This window comes from Columba livia, chromosome 2 (assembly GCF_036013475.1).
Source record: "Columba livia isolate bColLiv1 breed racing homer chromosome 2, bColLiv1.pat.W.v2, whole genome shotgun sequence".
In the NCBI taxonomy this organism is placed as follows: domain Eukaryota; kingdom Metazoa; phylum Chordata; class Aves; order Columbiformes; family Columbidae; genus Columba; species Columba livia.
Genome location: NC_088603.1, coordinates 122,801,141 through 122,818,404, shown reverse-complemented (window position 1 = coordinate 122,818,404; position 17,264 = coordinate 122,801,141). Strand labels below are relative to the sequence as shown.

The 17,264-nt window shown below is 38.5% G+C and overlaps 1 protein-coding gene across 7 annotated transcripts in view; it reads right to left on the bottom strand.

Annotated features, from left to right (window-relative positions):
• Positions 1–17,264, bottom strand: part of FAM110B (family with sequence similarity 110 member B) — a 128,765-nt gene that overhangs the window by 85,766 nt on the left and 25,735 nt on the right. For 2 of the 7 annotated variants that reach the window (XM_065053599.1, XM_065053604.1), the window contains exon 2: positions 8,174–8,338. The exons of the other annotated variants lie outside the window; for them this stretch is intronic. The gene's annotated coding sequence lies outside the window, so the exon portion shown is untranslated. The remainder of the gene's footprint in view (positions 1–8,173; positions 8,339–17,264) is intronic. 7 annotated transcript variants of the gene reach the window in all.

Below are 17,264 nucleotides of genomic sequence, written 5' to 3'. Positions count from 1 at the left end.
TCTGTGCCAAAAGAGATATGAATGCTTTCTCCAGCCAAAACAGAGCACAGATCCTGAGATTGAATAAAGTTATTTAACAAAGCAGAAGAGGTATAGGAAATCTCAGCTGTACACGTAACCAGAAACAAGGAAAAATTTACTAACAGATATCGTGCCAAAAAAAAAAACCCTCAGTCTGTTTAATGCAGACCCTAGATTTTCACATGCAGGAGGTGCTAAGTCACTACTCTCATATCTCTATAGTTTACAGGTTAAAAGGTCAAATCAAACATAAATTAGAAGGTGTAGTCAATTTAGAGAATATGATTTTCAGAAACATTAATTAGTGGAGTTTTGTTAGGAGGGGGCCATATCCACTAATTCCAGCAGTTTCTACTCATGTAGACAGACATGTTTACAAAAAAACAAAACAAAACCCCACCAATAAAACTAAACTGTAATCTGTTCACTTATTCAGCATTAAAGCACTGAAAAGATGAAGGAATCAAGTTAAATTCAGAAAAAATAAGAAGTCAGGCTTCCTACAACTAATGTTAAAGTCTTCATAATTCACACAGTGCTATGATAAGTATTACATTACTCTATGCTACCTTTGTTGGCAAATAAATGCAGAAGTATTAATATCTTAAATACCAGAGGTTTTACTTCTGAGCTGCAAATCCAGTCTCTCCCATTTTCTGACTTCATACACGGCTGTTAAAAAATTCACCCCAACTTAGACCAGGAATAATACATTTAATCACAAAGACACCTTAAGTAACTAGGAGCTGTGTTATTGACCACAGAGTCTGATGAAAATACTGCTGATTTTCCCAAACAACAGTTACACCAACAGGACAACTGTAAGGCAGCAATATCTTCAAAAGTATCACAGTTTCACTCCCACTTTTCTTGCAGCCCTGAGCATCTCACTAGAAGACTCTGGGTCAGCACAGCTATCCAGCCACTATATGCTATCAGGGAAAGTTACAGTACATTTACAGAAGCAGAAGATATATTATCTCCCAAAAGTTAATTATACTGACAGAAAGTTTCAATTAGAAGCAGATTACCAATCCCAGCACACTAATTTTTCTTGTTTGCTGGTGTGCATGTATACATGTTTGAAAAACATATTTAAGAGAAGAGACAGAAAGCAGAGTTTCATTTCACCCTCATTAGCTTTCTGTCCACATTCTCAGTTATTCTCTTTATTACTCTCTAAAACTGAAAGTTTCATTTAAGGTTTGTATCAGTTATGGATTAAACACTGTGTCTGTGGAAATACACACATCAGGTATAGATAAGATGTAATTTTATGATCCACATGCACTGCTGCACGACTTATCAGGAAAACAAAACACAGTCCTTATTGCAATCATAATGATTATTTACAAAAACAGAGCTTCTGTCCTTCCAGTATTCTTCACTGTATCTCTTACAAGTTTATAAAGGTAAATAATAAAATATGCATTTATTCTAGGAACTTTTTAATGCAAGTCTAGCACTTTACTGGAATGAATCAGAGTCATGAAAGTGTAATAGGAAAGACAAAAAAAAAAAGGAACACAGAAAAACAGGTTTTCTGACAAGTGTGCTACCAGGTTCTGCAGGATGGCTTTTCTTTTTCTAGAGTTAAAAAAAGAATGAAACCAAATATAAACATTATGTTGGAAATAATTAGGGTTCTTAAGCGCCAGTGGGCAGCCCAGTAAAGCCAGAATCCAGAATCCAAAGACGAGTAAAAAGAGATGGTGTGTCTCTTGAGGAAGAAATTGTCTTCAAGGGTAATGGAAGGCAGGGAAACAACAGCACTCGGAACAACGTAGCAGTACGGATGGACCTGATGGGTTTCCATCCTGCCACTCTCTTTGTGCACCCAGGGAAAAACAGTCAGATGCCAAACCAATTACTGACAACAAAAACCAGTCAGATTTAGGTCTGCTAAGACAAACAGCCGAGATAGGTAGTTATCAAAAAGGATGGACACAAGTGTCATGAGGAACCATTCCTTCAAGAACCTCCACTGAGAAAAGCAGCAGATGTTTGAAAGTACTCCCCAGCTGAAAGCACCAACACAATTCAAGTACCCACGAAAAACTGCAACTGGGAATTTATCAACTGAGTTTCTATGCTACTGTACAACCTCCTGCCATCTTCTGTCTCTGTGAACACACACCTCTTGCCAAGGGACATGAAAGATGAAAGCCTGTATAATTGTGAATGTTCCTGGGTTCGGTGATGATGGCCGAGCTAAGAGTTGAAAGAAAAGCTGTGAAACAGTAAGGAAAAATGACGAAAAGCAAGTATAATGACTCAACTGACAGTAGAAGATAGGCTTAAGAAGGGGCTAGTACCATGATTTATTTTAAGTAGACGTGACTAGGAAATTCAATCAGAACAAAGAAGTTTCTAAAATTTTCCCTATAGAAGGGAACAGATAAATACCACCCTGCCTTATTACCGTAAACATCACCGAGAAACATGAAAGAGAGAACGGAAGTTGAAATTAAGGCAAAAAAAGAGACCCTCTCTAAGAGTTTCTGGTGACTTTTCAAGCTGTTAAAGTCAATTAAGCTCCTTAAAAGGACATAATTAAAGTAATTAAGAATCATTCATTCAGGGATACCAATATATGTATGCCAATGAGATTCGCACCTTGGAGCTCTTGAAAATGGTTTGACTTGGGACACAGCCCTGGATATTTCTATTTATAAAAACCAGTGCACTCTTTGAGTGTTTACTGATGATCCAAGGAACTTGTCAGCATACACTACCTTAAAGAATTATGGCCAAAATATAAAGGTTTCTGAATGACAGCCTAGATATAACACTTGAAGTAAATAAAATTCTGAACCATCCTTTTTTAGAGTTTGCGATTTAACTTTATTAATTTTTCGTAGTCCCCATGGAAGCATAATCACTTCATAGTTCAGGAGATGCAAGCTAAGTAATTGGTTTGATTTCAGGGCAGACATTAGAAGCAACCATATGCTATCACCATCTTTGCCTGCTATTTGGAAGAAATCTTAAGACACTCAGGAAAATATATATGAGAGTAATTATATGCAGCTGAAGAGGGACTCACATATGTTACACTCCCCTATGTTCTCACAACAAACTTTTCAAAAATTAGCAGCACTTAATGGGTAGAGCTGGCACTCCATTAAGCATAAGAAAAGCATGGAACTAAAAGCAAGAGCTATGCATGAGACATTTTAGAACTGACAAGGGTGACACCTCTCTCTGGCTCGTAATAGTGACACCATTATCATTTTAAGAAAGACACTCTGGAAAGCCTAGACACTTTCAAAAGTCTTTTCAACATCAAAGTTAGACAAATGTTATTTAATGCTTTCAACAGATTTGTGCTCATGATTGCTTTTGTTGCAAACGCAGCCACAGTTGAAGAAGTAGAATTTTTATACAAATTATAAACCAAATTTGCTGTAGCCTCTCATCTTCTCCTCATCTTGCCATACCTGCATAAGACAAGCTAAGCAAGAGACACAGGAGTCCTAAGCCTTCTACCCTGGTACTGAACTATGACATGAGACGTGGTAAGTTCTCCCTTGGGTATGACCAAGTTACAATGACTCACATTCAAAACAATACAAGTGACACCCAATCCCATTAAATGGTCAGATCAAGACAGCTCTCAGGTTCTCAGGACACAGTTTGATGCAGAGGTAAAACTTGCCCAAGGCATTATGCCAAGGAATGGCAAGAGTGTCTTTCCAAAGTACCTGTATGACTCGAGGCAGTATGGCACTTTCATCAGATGTCTGGGAAGACCGGGAAGTATGAAAGTGCCAGATGGTTACTAAATACCAAGCATGCGTTTTGGAGGAGTTTCAGGTGACATTCATTTGCTCACCAGCCAACACAACAAGAACTGAATTTACAATTTAAGCTTGAGAACTAGAATAAGTACAAATTATTAATAATAAAACATTTGCAAACACGGGGCCAGGGCGGGGGGAGAGAAGGAAAAATAAAAAACAACAAAACAATTATGCACTTCAGAAGAAATCAGAAACAACTGGCAGGAGGAGTCAGCTGAGGGAAGTAGTCATTGATTTATCATTTCAATGGGCATGACTGAAACACAGACAGACATTACCGCCTGTAAAGGCAAATTTGCCTCCAGCCTGACAGACTCTCCAGCCCACACTTCTACAGCAAATTATTAAAACCCTGTCCTGGTTTTGTTAAAAACAAGTTTCTCTTTCAGTGAATTTTGCCTGTCAGCTAAAGCCTTCATATTAACTGCATTTTCCTGGAGAACCAGACACATGTTTTGGTAAACATAGCAATGGAATGCAAACTTATTGATAAGCATGGATGGACATCTCGTGAGAGGGACAACCAGAAACCAGTGACCAAGAAACTGACCAACTGTGTATAACATTCCATTCAAGTGAATACTTTATATAAAAGTGGGAGATCACTAGGATCTCATCCCTTTTGCCTTTGCTTTTTCCCTTCTGGTTGTGGCCGACATTAGGAGAGGACCTTGCTAGTCGTCCCTGCGAACTGAGGCCTAGTGACAGACTGAATCCAGCTCTGATTGGCTGCAGAGTCCAATCCAGGACTTTGGTTGCCGGCTCTGCAGTTGCTGAGACTTTCAAGATTGGTTTTGTATGTTTTGTATTATTTTCTCTATTCTTATTAGTAGCATTAGTAAAACATTGTTAATTTTTCCAACTCTCTTCTCTCTGTCCTTCTTTCCCTCCCGATTGCCTGTCCTGAGTGGGAAGGGGGGAGAGGGAGGGGCAAAAAGGGGGAAGTGGGGGGGGAAGAGGGGGGTTAACAATACATCTGCTAGGGTTTTATTGTCACCCCGCAATCTTAACCCTCGACAAACCCCAAGGTAGCAATAATTTAGTTTAATCTGGTTTAAGCCACTTGCTTACCCTGCATGACACTCAGGCTGCAACTTTCCCTCCACATCTCAGTATAACCAGGAAGACTAACTTGGTTCCTGGTTATTCAACTGTAATTGTTTCTCTTCAGGTGTCTTACAGCTGGAGGAGGAAAGGATTCATACAGACAAGTAGTGAACTCAGGTTCAGATTTTAAATCAGTCAACAGATAAAATGTTAGTAATAAGAGATATGAAACAAATATACTGCCCATGATAAGAAATGCTACTACTATGGCCTCAAAAAAAAAAAAAAAAAAAAAAAGAACCCACCATAGAGTTCACTAGAGTTCACTTTGCTTGCATATCTTCTGATTCCCAGCAAAGTTTTGACTTGTGGTCAGGCCACAGGGTCAAATGTACAAAGAGGACATAAATTAGAGATTATTTCTAAAACTTAACTTGCCAAGAACAAGAGAGTGAGCTCCAACATATTTATAAATAATAACACTGAAAAAAAGCCAGGTATGAATGCAATATATAGTAGTGTACAGACCTCAGCCAGGCACAGAGGTGCTGTCTGCTGCAGCAGTCAGTCCTGCTCCATCACCAGCCAAGCTTAGCGACCCAGCTTGACTCTTTTGGCCCTCACACCCAGGATTCATCCTCACCAGCCCTAAGGAGCTCTGTTCCCCTGAACAGTATGTCACTGGGGAGTACCCCAGGACCCCACACTACTGACCAAGCAGTTTATTGCCTCCCTTTTGACCTGTTTCAATACTTCATTATCACCATTGATAGGAACAGTAAAATTATATCATACTTAAAGGAAAAAGAAGTGCTGAGTATAGGTTATCAATGATCCAAATTTAACGAGGCTGCCAAAGGAGAACTTGCATGACTCTCAGTGACGCATGGAGATGGGACATCTAACCAAAACCTTTCCTCCCTGGATCACAAGAAGTGGAGCGCACTCCTAGGCCATGGGCTCAGTACTTAGGACAACCCAGGAGATGTTTACAAAAGCAGGAATTAAGCACAACACACCAGCTCTGTGAAGTGTACCTTCACCAGAAACACTTAACAGCAACATTCTTGTGCTGCACATCACAATTCTGTGAAGCAGAGAAGACAGCTTCATATACTGATGCAACTCTAGCTTAGAAGTGTGCCATTTCAGGAAATTCTGTACAGAAGTAAAAATGAAATATATAAGATGACATCATTGTTTACTTTTGTTTGTTTAAAACTAGTTAGCAAACTATGGTCACAAGATTTTAAGGAAAATACACGTTATTACTACCCAGAATTTCAGTGCAGTGCTACAGCACTTGCATAGCCCAGGGTAAGTGAATCCAGGCAACTGCTCCACTCCAAGTAGCGGGAAGCTGGCAAACACAGGCAAGGGGCAAGCGGCCAAACCAACTACTAACGCTAAGAGCAGTATAAATCAACGGTTTGAATCGGAAGGTTTTACACTTCCTTTCTGAGGACTCAACCACTTACTGTTTCTTTTACAAACATTTATCAACCTTGTATCAGGTCCCTATGGTAAGGCATGAATGTGGCAACAGTTACAGAATTTGGGCTACTTTTTTTGTCAATTGTCAAACCAGGAGGGAAGCTTAAGACACTATTTCTCACACTGTTGAGACAACTCAAACTATTGACGCTTTTCTTATACTTTCTAAATAAAAATATCAAGTAGTCACATCATATCACTGGATGCAGAATGAAAAGCCACAGACAACTGATATGGCTTTTCCATGGGCTGCCACATGCATAGCCTTCCTTTGGTAATTCTTATCCTCATTTAACAACACTGAGGTCAGGGAATAAAGAAAGTGCACACAATATTAAAAAAAAAAAAAAAAAAAAAAAAAGCTTTCAAAATAGAAATGGAATTCATAAGTAGTTATTTCACAGCCACAGTCCGAAAGGAAGAGAAAGGACACATGAGGGGTTGCAACTTGCCAGTTGCACATCATCAGTCCATAAAACAAAGTCTCTTTTCTTCCTGAAGCCAAAGGGCAATTAAGAGCTCATCCCATCCTGTCACTCATTCTGCAACTACCTAGCAATTCTTTTTTTAAATAATAGAGATGGATCCTTAACACTTGCACTGGTTAATCTTTGGTACATCAAATGATCCCACAGCTAAGAAAATTATGTCTGTCATTTGTGTTACAAAAATACCTCCCAAAATACATGCAAGATTTTTGTATATCAAAATGTGTGTATTTCAGTGGAAGCACTCACATATGATGCATATTTTGATGATCCCACCAGACTAACAAAATGTCAATATGGCATTCTCCCTTGTAGAAGTTTCTAACATTTTCTATATCAGATACGATGATATTCCTGCAGGAAATTCTGTGTATGTTATCTACAGAGATAGGCACCCAAACAACTATCAAACCCCAAACTCTGAATCTGAACATTGTGAACTGTAAACTCAAATACACGAGGCATCTAAGAAGGTGCTTCTGTAACATACAAAAATTAAGTATCAAACACACTAAAGACAAAAGGAAGCAAATTCAAAATGAAGTCCAACATCTAAAGAGATTTCTACCTTGATCTTTGTTGCAGTGCTATAATTTTTATTGCTACGTTTTCATATTCTACAAACAATGCATTTAAGTTTCCAGTTATTATGTTTGCATGCTAATAAAAAGGAGATAAATTTTCAAAGGCATGCCTCCTCAGAACCTTCTGCAGGTTTTCATATGATGCAATTCAAACAGAACACAAGGCATTTCAGAAAGATTGACCCCATTTTAAAGTAATTTCAATTTGAAATTGGGTCCCTCTTTTTGAAATACCCTGTATGTCCAGTTTCCTTGCAACAGAATAGGGACTCATTATTCTATTACACTTTAAAGAAAAAGTAGTATACCAAAAGTCACCATTTGGTCACTAACTATGAAAGTTAAAATAGGTGGGATGTGAACAGAATTTGACAGTTACACTTAAAATACATTTGACATTTTTCTCTCCTGTGTTTTATGTTTTTAACGATCTTGATAAACTTTGCTTATTTTACATGCAATTAACATAACTACGCAAATTAACTTTTTAATCCAGTAAATTTCAAGTTATTTTCAATATACGAAGAATTTTTGGGAACAAACTTTCTTTGTATTGACACTACTTTAGCACTTACACTGCACAGCAATTTATTCAGGATGTCATAATTTAGTCCTGTGTGGGTGTCAACTGACTTGCTTCAAAGTCTGCTTCACATCTAAAGTAGTTATTGAAGAAGATGCAATTATATTAGCCACATAGGCTGACTACAATGTCTAAGGTTTTTGCACATCTTACTTTGGGAAGTTAGGACCTGCAGCTCCACACATTTCAAGACCTCCCCTGAATGCGATAAATATAACACATCTTGTCTTCTGTTGGTACAAAACCAAGCTTTGCAGAGCAAAGGTCCTGCAGCAGCAGACAGGCAGGCTTGCTGCCCTCTCCCCACATCCACGAGACCTTGGGCAAGAACAGGAGAAAAGTGTCCATTCAGGAGTCTCAAACACAGAGTTTTAACTTAAATGACCTTTCCTCCCTCAAGTTCCTCCTTGATTTGGTGTTAGACATAGAAATACAGACTAATTCTCTAAACCTTCAAGTCTGAAGGAACCACTCCAGAAACAACTTCAAGATGCCAACACAGGTGGCATCTAACTTACTTAACCTAACTCTTCTGTCAAGTACATCAGCCCTATCTTATAAACACCACATTTTAGAGAAACCTCTTATCTTGATTTACAGAACTTGCAAATTGATGGAACATTCATTACATTCCCTCTATAAGCTGTTCCATGATTAATTATCCTAATTTAACTACCTTTGCTTTTGGTTCTAGGGTGACACGGAAGCTTAAGGGAAAATTAAAGGCTTCATAACAACTGTTTTTCCCAAGTTTGTTTAAACTCCTAATTCAGATTACTGTAGCTGATAGAGCCAAGAATTTCCCTGTTCTTCCAGTTTAACATATTTAACTCACTGGTGCTGTGGAGCTAAACACAGAGGGCAATGACTGCCGAGGAAGAGGAAAGCCCCACAAGGCCAAGGGAGAGATTTCATGGTTTAGTATCTCCCAACAAATTAAAACAAGAACTGGCAAGCTTTCAAACTTATTTATTTTGAAAACTTGGATGTTTTCACAAAATTAAAAAAAAAAAATAATTTGGTCCTATGACCAGAGGTTGTTTTAGCAACACAAGGTCTGGTTTGGGTTGAGCACAATCACCCACGGTCAGGAGGCCAAGGCAGGGCTGGAAGGCCGAAGCCATGGCTGGACAGCAGGCACACGTGGAAGAAAACATCACAGGTCCCCTGCCCAAAACAGAGAAACACACAAAGACTGTGCCTCTGAGAGCTTTTATGGTGGTGATCAAAAACACATGGGAGAAGGTGAGCGTTTTAATGCCCTGATGGAAAAGGAAATGCTCCCACTAATCTATGAGGGCAGTGAGTTGCTTCCTCAGTCAGAAAGCTTTCTAGCCATGGAGGATAATTTTTGTTGAATAAAGCCTTAAGTTATTAATAAGAATGAATCTCCTGACCCAGATTTTCTCCAGCTTACCAAAAAAAAAAAAAAATCTCTACACACACACAATACAGCCTGCCTCTACAAACACTAACATCATACTCACCATACAACAGAGCACTTCAAAACAGATACTCCACAATGGAAAGAAAAAAGGGCTTTTCATGCCCCTTCCTTACCCAGCTTTGTGTAAGAACATGAATACAGATGATGTCTGATTAAAACAGAAACCTGAATCCCAGGTTGAATGTATTTACTTTTCAAAAGCATTTTACAATTTTGTGTTCTTCTTGCCTGCTGTGATAATTGATGAAAACTACACAGGGATTAAAATGAGCACAGGTGCGTGCCTACAGAGTTCAAAGAAATCTGATCCCAAACAAAAATAATTAAAAAAAAAGCTTGAGCATTTTTAGGAATAGATTTAACACAGCCTAACCAAGTAAGCCTAGATTAAGAGTAGGACTTTACAGTCCAGACTTCATGTTACTGAAATTTAAAACTCATGTTTCATAATGTAACAGAAGCCTTTGTGAGTGATACCTGATTAAACTGGCACTTAGAGCCCTCCATACTGTAAGTGTCACAGTGGACCCAGAGGAAAAAAAAATAAAGGCTCTAAGACAGTAAATAGCACTAAAATACAAACAGACAAGTGTAACAACAGACCCTTGGCATGAAATCAACATTAAATTTGTGAGAGGTAAAAGGAAAGCCCAAGAGCTAAGAATATTTAATGCCAATACACAAATCTGCACAAAACCCATGCTTATTTTCTTTGTCAAATTTATACTGCTACAGCTGGATCACAACTTCCTTCTACCCATGAGGTCAGGAACTGTTTGAAAAGAAATACATGATAGAGCTAATATTTGTGCCAACTAATAACTAATGCAAAAAATGTCAATTTCCCCATTTTTCTGTCCCAGCCTCCTTCAGCAAATCTAACTAGCATGTCGCTAATCCCAAATTTGTTGCACTACTTTGTTAAATGGATTTAAAAGACAAATACACACAAATCACACAGGATAAAGAATTTATTCTGTGCTCAAGGCTTATTGCTGAGTTTCTATGAGAATAAAAAAAAAAAGCACTCAATTGTATATAAAATAAATTAATTTGTCTCAAAGGCACGCCAATGGAAGACTCCACATTTATGTAGACAATTCTATAAAACAGCTATTTTCTTGCCTAAACTACCTAAAACACTATTCCTACAGTAACATATATTCAATCTTCTTTTTGGAGCAGAATCCAGTATATTTTAGGCGTCTCAGTAATAACAGTAGATTACAAATACATGGATCAGAGATGGAAGTACTCCCCTTCTTGCCCTCCTCATAATGGGGGGGCAGCTCAAGGCTCCCTCAATGTGGGACACAAGAGCTAATTAGCGGTACCCCCAAACAGAATTAATTTTTGTTCAAGAGTCTTTTTTATTAGTGGGAATGAGGTAATGCTAGCAATCATTTTGCAGAAACACATCATTGAAATAGCCAACATCTGAAATTTTCCAAGCAGCCCTGTAACTACCCTTACCTCTACCCATGCTGGTTTATGTCTTACCACATATTTATATTTTTGTAGCATCTACTACAGTGAGTGCTATTAGAAATCTAAACTAACTGCATCTCCATGTCAAAAACCTAATTGACTTAGAGCTTTGGAAACCTCTGAAGCTTTCACTTGAGATTTTCTAGATTTCCACATCAACCCTCAGATGTTTCACGAGGGCACCAAGCCCAGTCTTTCAATAGACTGGTAAAGAAACTGAATTTAAGACATGAAATCCTAGGGAAAAAAAAAGGGCCACAAACCTATGTTTCTAGCATTTTTTTTTCTTTAAGCAAAAAGCCATAATTGGCCATTACTATACAGCTCAAAAACATTTCCTTTAAATTCCTCAAAACATCAAGAAAGTAATTTTCCTATTGCTTATATGAGCTTGTATGCTAGACACTTTTTTAATTAATGACACCAAATTATTTAAATAGCTCACTAAATACAAAAATTTTGAGGATAAACAAAAGGAACTGTGTAAGGATAAAACAGTCTTTTACCAACTTCTTGATCAATTAAACATACTGGTGAACAAATTTAGTTGCATGTTTTTGTCCTGGCTAACATTAACATTTTAGATTAATTTGTGCACAACCACATTCAAAACCGCAGGGATCATAAAAAGTACAAAAAGCAAGGCCAGTAAAAAAAAAAAGTGATCAAATGATTTTTTGCATTTCAAAAAATTCTGAAGGTCAGTTCAAGCCTCGAGGAAGATAAGTGCAGTGTTTTTTTTATTATAGGATATCACTCTGTACATAAGAAACCATATATATATTTACTGTAGAGTCAAAAATTAACAAAAAGTAGACTAAGGCATTCTTGGGAAAAAAAATACCTCAGACCCTAAATAATTTAGATACTTTGAAATAAACAAAATCTAAAATTGCTATAATTTAGTTTTAATTAGTGGATAACTAATTCCTATTACTGCATGAATTTGCATAGCACATGGCTAATTACTACCCTGTGAAGAGTCTGGGGGCGGGGGGCTGGGGAAAAAGGGCTTAAAACTTAACATAGTTCATCAACACAATAAAAATCAAAATACATTTGTTAGTGGGTTTTTTCCTTGAGAACTGAGAACAAGTATAAATAAAAACATGCTCTTTAACACACAGGCAACTAAACAGGAGTAAAACTCTAAAGTGAATCTGCACAGGAAACCCAGGATTAGGGCTGAGACTCCATTCTAATCCTTCTGTCCACAGAGGGAGCAGTCACCAGGCAGCACATGGTCTGGGCAGGCACCTACAATCCACAGGCAGGATTTAAAATACTTACAGAAAGATCAAGCTTTGCCCAAGAAAGGTTTCTTTTTGACTTGGGAAGTGGAATATCTGCCTTACTCAAAAATAAACAGTAACCCTACACACCAGCTTGTGAGTGATTTTCCCAGAATGGCACCTGGATGCAATGCATGTGCACTCAACCCATCATTCCTCAGAATGGACCTGACAGGGAAGAAAAAAACTCAACAGGAAAAAACTCTCTTCTAGCAAACTTACTGAACAATTCAAGTTGACAAAGCCATACCACACCACTACTCTGTGAACTTTGCATTACCCTTCTGTAAATTCCTGGATTAACTGATGAAGTCTAAGCATTTGGTAAAGGGATTCCCCTAACAATGAAATCATCTTAAAAGACAACATCCTTTAACTGGTGCTGCAAAATGACTAGCGAAAGAACAAGTTACATCTTTAAATACCATTTCCTTTTGCCACGCAATCTTTTCTGATACTTTAATACTACAATGTGAAGCAAAGTCACATAGAGGTGCTACAGCAGGAAACCTCCAGCTGTGCCCAGGACCTCAGGCATTCCTGTTGTGTGTAAACGGGAGCTCTTCTGGTACACCCAGGAGCTAAATGAACATGAGCCATTCAAAAGTCCATAGACCCATTTTGTTTCATGGAAGGATTGGTCCATCGCTATAAAGTACATGGGGAGGGGTTTCTAAAGCCTGTGAATTCTAGCTTTGGCACAGAGTGCAATAAAAAAGAAGAACCACAAAGAACAACATCTTCCAGTGCAGCAGCTTTGAGAAGTCTTTATTTTCCACTGAGACTGAAACTACTGCTTTCAGTCCTAGCCCTTTTTGTCATAAAAGTTTAAATACCAAAGCAGCAAGAGACATTTTGCTTAGATTGGGTGATGCTTCCCTTAAAGTGGAGTAGAATTTATTTTGGTAAGATTTATCTGTAAACTGAGTTCAATTCCTAGCCTACTGGTAGCCAGCACCGCCAATAAAACCACAGTTTAACACTGGAAAGTGGAAACATTTTCAGGCTACTTTCTGACCCTTCCCTCTCAAGTATACGTGACAAGCTGATTCGCATCAGGGCAGGTTTAACACTATTTCACATTTCATGATCAGATATTCTTCTTGCCCGAAGAGTCAGATGCAGTCTACCAGTAGATATCATAAAGCAAGGAAGAACAAACTTACTTGTCTCCATACACCACAGGCATGCTTGTTTGTTTGAAATGAAGCTACAGGATCACATTACTAAGTATATTAAGATTTTTATCGTGTTAATTCTTATTTTAAAGCAGTCAGAACATCAGCTGCCATATTTGAAGAAACTATCACAGGCAAGTTAACACACTCCTAAAAAATTGGCATTCACTGAGCTGATACTAAAAAGATACTTGGAGAAATAAAATAGCACTTCAGCTTCCAAGCTGAATACTTTTACATATTTAAGATATGCAAATAGAGGGAAACTAAAAAAAGAAAAAAGTCTTTAAGTGATCTGACCATATCTGCAACCATTTGCCTACTTGTAAAGTTACATCCTTGATTTTCAGGTTAGCAAGAGGAAAGGCTCAGATAGTTACTTTGTATCTGCTAATTTCTGAATATTATTACAGTGTGCTGTTACTATCAAGTACTAATATTAATGGTTATTTAAAAATCCTTTATAATTATATAACTTATCCTTTTTAAACAGTTTACTGTATTACATGCTAAACAGCTTTATCCTGCATAAAACTGAGCCTAAAATGCAACAGAGCATCTTTACTGCAATTCTCAGTTTTTCCTTTGAACAGCAAACTCATTATGTTCTATAAGGAGAATAAAGTCTCCAAAAGAAGACAAAATTCTTTCTTTCTCAAAGGCGGGATCTGAAGAGATTACATTAAAAAAGGTTTTATTCTTGGCTCAAATACGAACATTTGGGAATCACTACTTTTGAGCAAGGACTCACCCACTTAAAGGCAGAATTTATTTTGAAAATCGGTGTGAAATTTCAAGGGAAAAAACCCACACACATACTTTGCACTTCCCAGCTTTTGGTAGTTCTCCAGCTAAGACAAAAATCTCAAAATAACCTCTTCCCCATATAACTATTTTCTCATTGATGTTGCCAAGTTATCTTATACCACCAGCAAGAACTTCTACAAGTAACTAGACAAAGTAAATCAGAACACAGACATTAAGTGAAAATTAAAAGCATTTGAGGTATTTTAGAAGAGATACCTGAGAGCAGGGCGTGGGGAATACATTTCACCAGGTGCCCACCACAGGCTGCCTTGCCAAGCATCTGTTTAGCACCCTTCAGATGCCCATCAGGGAGCAGCACTGTAGTCAGGGATCATGGGCCACCTCATCAAGACACAGGGGAAGACATGAGTTTGAGTCCAGCCCCATCAGTACATTCCTATCATAGCTAACGGTCCTCAGAGGAGCAACATTTCTCCTTTGGATTCAAAGCACGTACTGTAACTGTTTCCCCGGACCGGGTCCAAACCAGCTGCAGAAAGGGAAAGCCCATCTAGAAAACATACCAGGTCCCTACAGAAACATTTAAACAAAGAATATCATTTGTGCGTGCACACATGTGGACACCATTCTGTTACAGCAAAAAATACCAGGGGATAGGGAGGAGAATTCAGTCTTTTGTCTCCAAGATGACTCAAGATTACCTGGAGACATCCGGATAATGTTTCTTGAATGTTGAGGAATGCTGCAGGTCCTACGGTCAGTGGTGCAAGTCATAAACCAGAGCTCTCCAACCAACTCCCTTTCCCTGCCTCAAGCACGCACATTTTCCTGGGAACATTGTTTTATGTATTCTCCCACTGTTTTATGTGAAGGGATTGCTACTTTCTCTCTACCTATGATGCAAAACCTTGACTGTGACCTGTGAGTGCTCTGTGTGGTCAGGCTCCTGGCACAGCAGCCCTTGAAGTGGCTCTCCTGCAGAGCACCCCTCTCAGAACCGGAGGTAGAGGACACCAAAGGATCCAGGAGGAATCCAACCCGGAGGCCAGCCAAGCCCCGATCCCAGGGGGATGGCAGACAAGGCCACGTACCATGGCCTACCTCTTCTCAAGAGCATCACAGAACAGGACCATGAGGCACACCCCACCACAACGACACATCCACCACATGTGACTTGCCATCAAGACTGATGGGAGAACTGCAAGAAGACTCTGCCCCGAGCAGGCACTGGGCCTCTGCTTCGCTGCAGATGTGTCTCTACAAGCTGCCTTTACAGGAGGGTCAGAAAAAAAAGGCATCACACAGCAGCTATTTTGACAAACGCACTCCCTTCCCAAGTGCCAGTCTCCAGCTACAATTACTGCACCAGGCACCAGCTCATCTTCTTTTCCCCTTTTTATTTAAATACCTACACCCTGGAATGTGCACAGGAGTAAATTAGGGTACTTTTATTATATGGGTCAAGTCCTGGCCTGTACATCTACATACATTAGCATAAAGGTAAAAGTACTACAGACATCAAAAATGAAGCATTAATGTTAGCTTAAATACACATCCTAGAGATTGTTACAAGGAAAAAAAATTCTAACTGAAAAAAATTTAAGACAACAGAAAAGTAATAACTGAGAAAGTGAGGCAGTATTAAATTTGAACCTTCTCCCCAATAATTTCCCCTTCTGAGTAGTTAGTTGCATTTTACAAGCAGACAACACAAAAAAAATCAGACATCTTCAGTTTACAACACTGTACATTTCATGGATACTCATGCTGAAGACCAACTATATAATTCTAGATAATTCGGATCAGTTTTGAAACACACTTTTAAAAGAGCTGTACACAGGTTCCCAAGTAAAACACATCCTTTTTCTTCCCAAGTCAGAAAAGAATTGGTTAAAACAAAAACCATCATGTAACTGAGAGCAATTAAGCAGGTACATTTTGTAATTTCTCAGCAGGGGAAAGAAGTTCTCCTACACTTCAAGCTGCCAAAGGCTGTGAAGCTGTGATCAAAGACATGATAATACTGAAAAAAAAAAACAAAGAGACGCTGGACAGCAACCCAATGGCACTCTGCCTTCTTTCTCAGGAGCCTTCAGAGGTACAAAGCCCAGCAGCCAAGACTAACCCAGACATACTCTCAGCACTCTAATTCCCTCCTCCACGTCCTTAACAACCTGTGCCTCTTCCTTATCCTTGGAGAATACTCAATAGAGGTGCCAACAAAGTTTGTAGGGTGGTGACCACAGAGCTTCTCACATTTTCATTTATACTTTTATTAATTGTCATGCCAATGAGCTAGCTGATCATGGATAATAATTTTAAGAGCTGTTTGACTTGATGAACAAGATAAACAGTACTCAAGTGAAGTATATCTCATTGTCTGAGACCGCAATCTTTGCAAGTACGAAAAGTAAATTCTGACACTGACATTAGAAAAAACCCAGCCGAGGAAGATTTGCACAACTCTGTAAAACAGTTTCAAAAAAAGAAAAGAGTTGTATCCATGTCACTGCTCTATGTAAGAATAAGAGGATATTTTCTTCACTCCAACATATCAGTTATTAGAATAACACTTAAAGTGGATTTTAAAAGGCTCGTGTTCTATATATTGCCTAATAAGAAGAGGAAGGTATTAAGGAAACAATGGTAAAACCACTGTTGCAACTCCAAAATTGTCAAGTAAAAAGAACTCAGTGCAAAACTATGTTATTGTTTCTTTCAGTTCAGAATATTATGGTACAAACACACTTCATGAGGGTTGCTGGTACTCTCAATCTGGTTCGACATCAAAAACAGCTGACTTTCAAATCCTAGATGGCTTTCACAATTTGCACTATATTAAATGAAGCATTCCATAAAAGCAAATCACGCTGATTAAAGAACAGGTTTTGTTTCTCATTAGAAATTCAACTTCAAATTAGTGAAAGTTCTAGGCATGGGAAAGACACAGTAGAAAGACTGGAACCTCACAGCAGCCAGCTTTGCATCAGAGAGTATCTGTATCACAACTGCCATAACACAAACTGCCTCCTTGCCTCCCTGTCCAACTCACACTACAACTCCTTTATGCT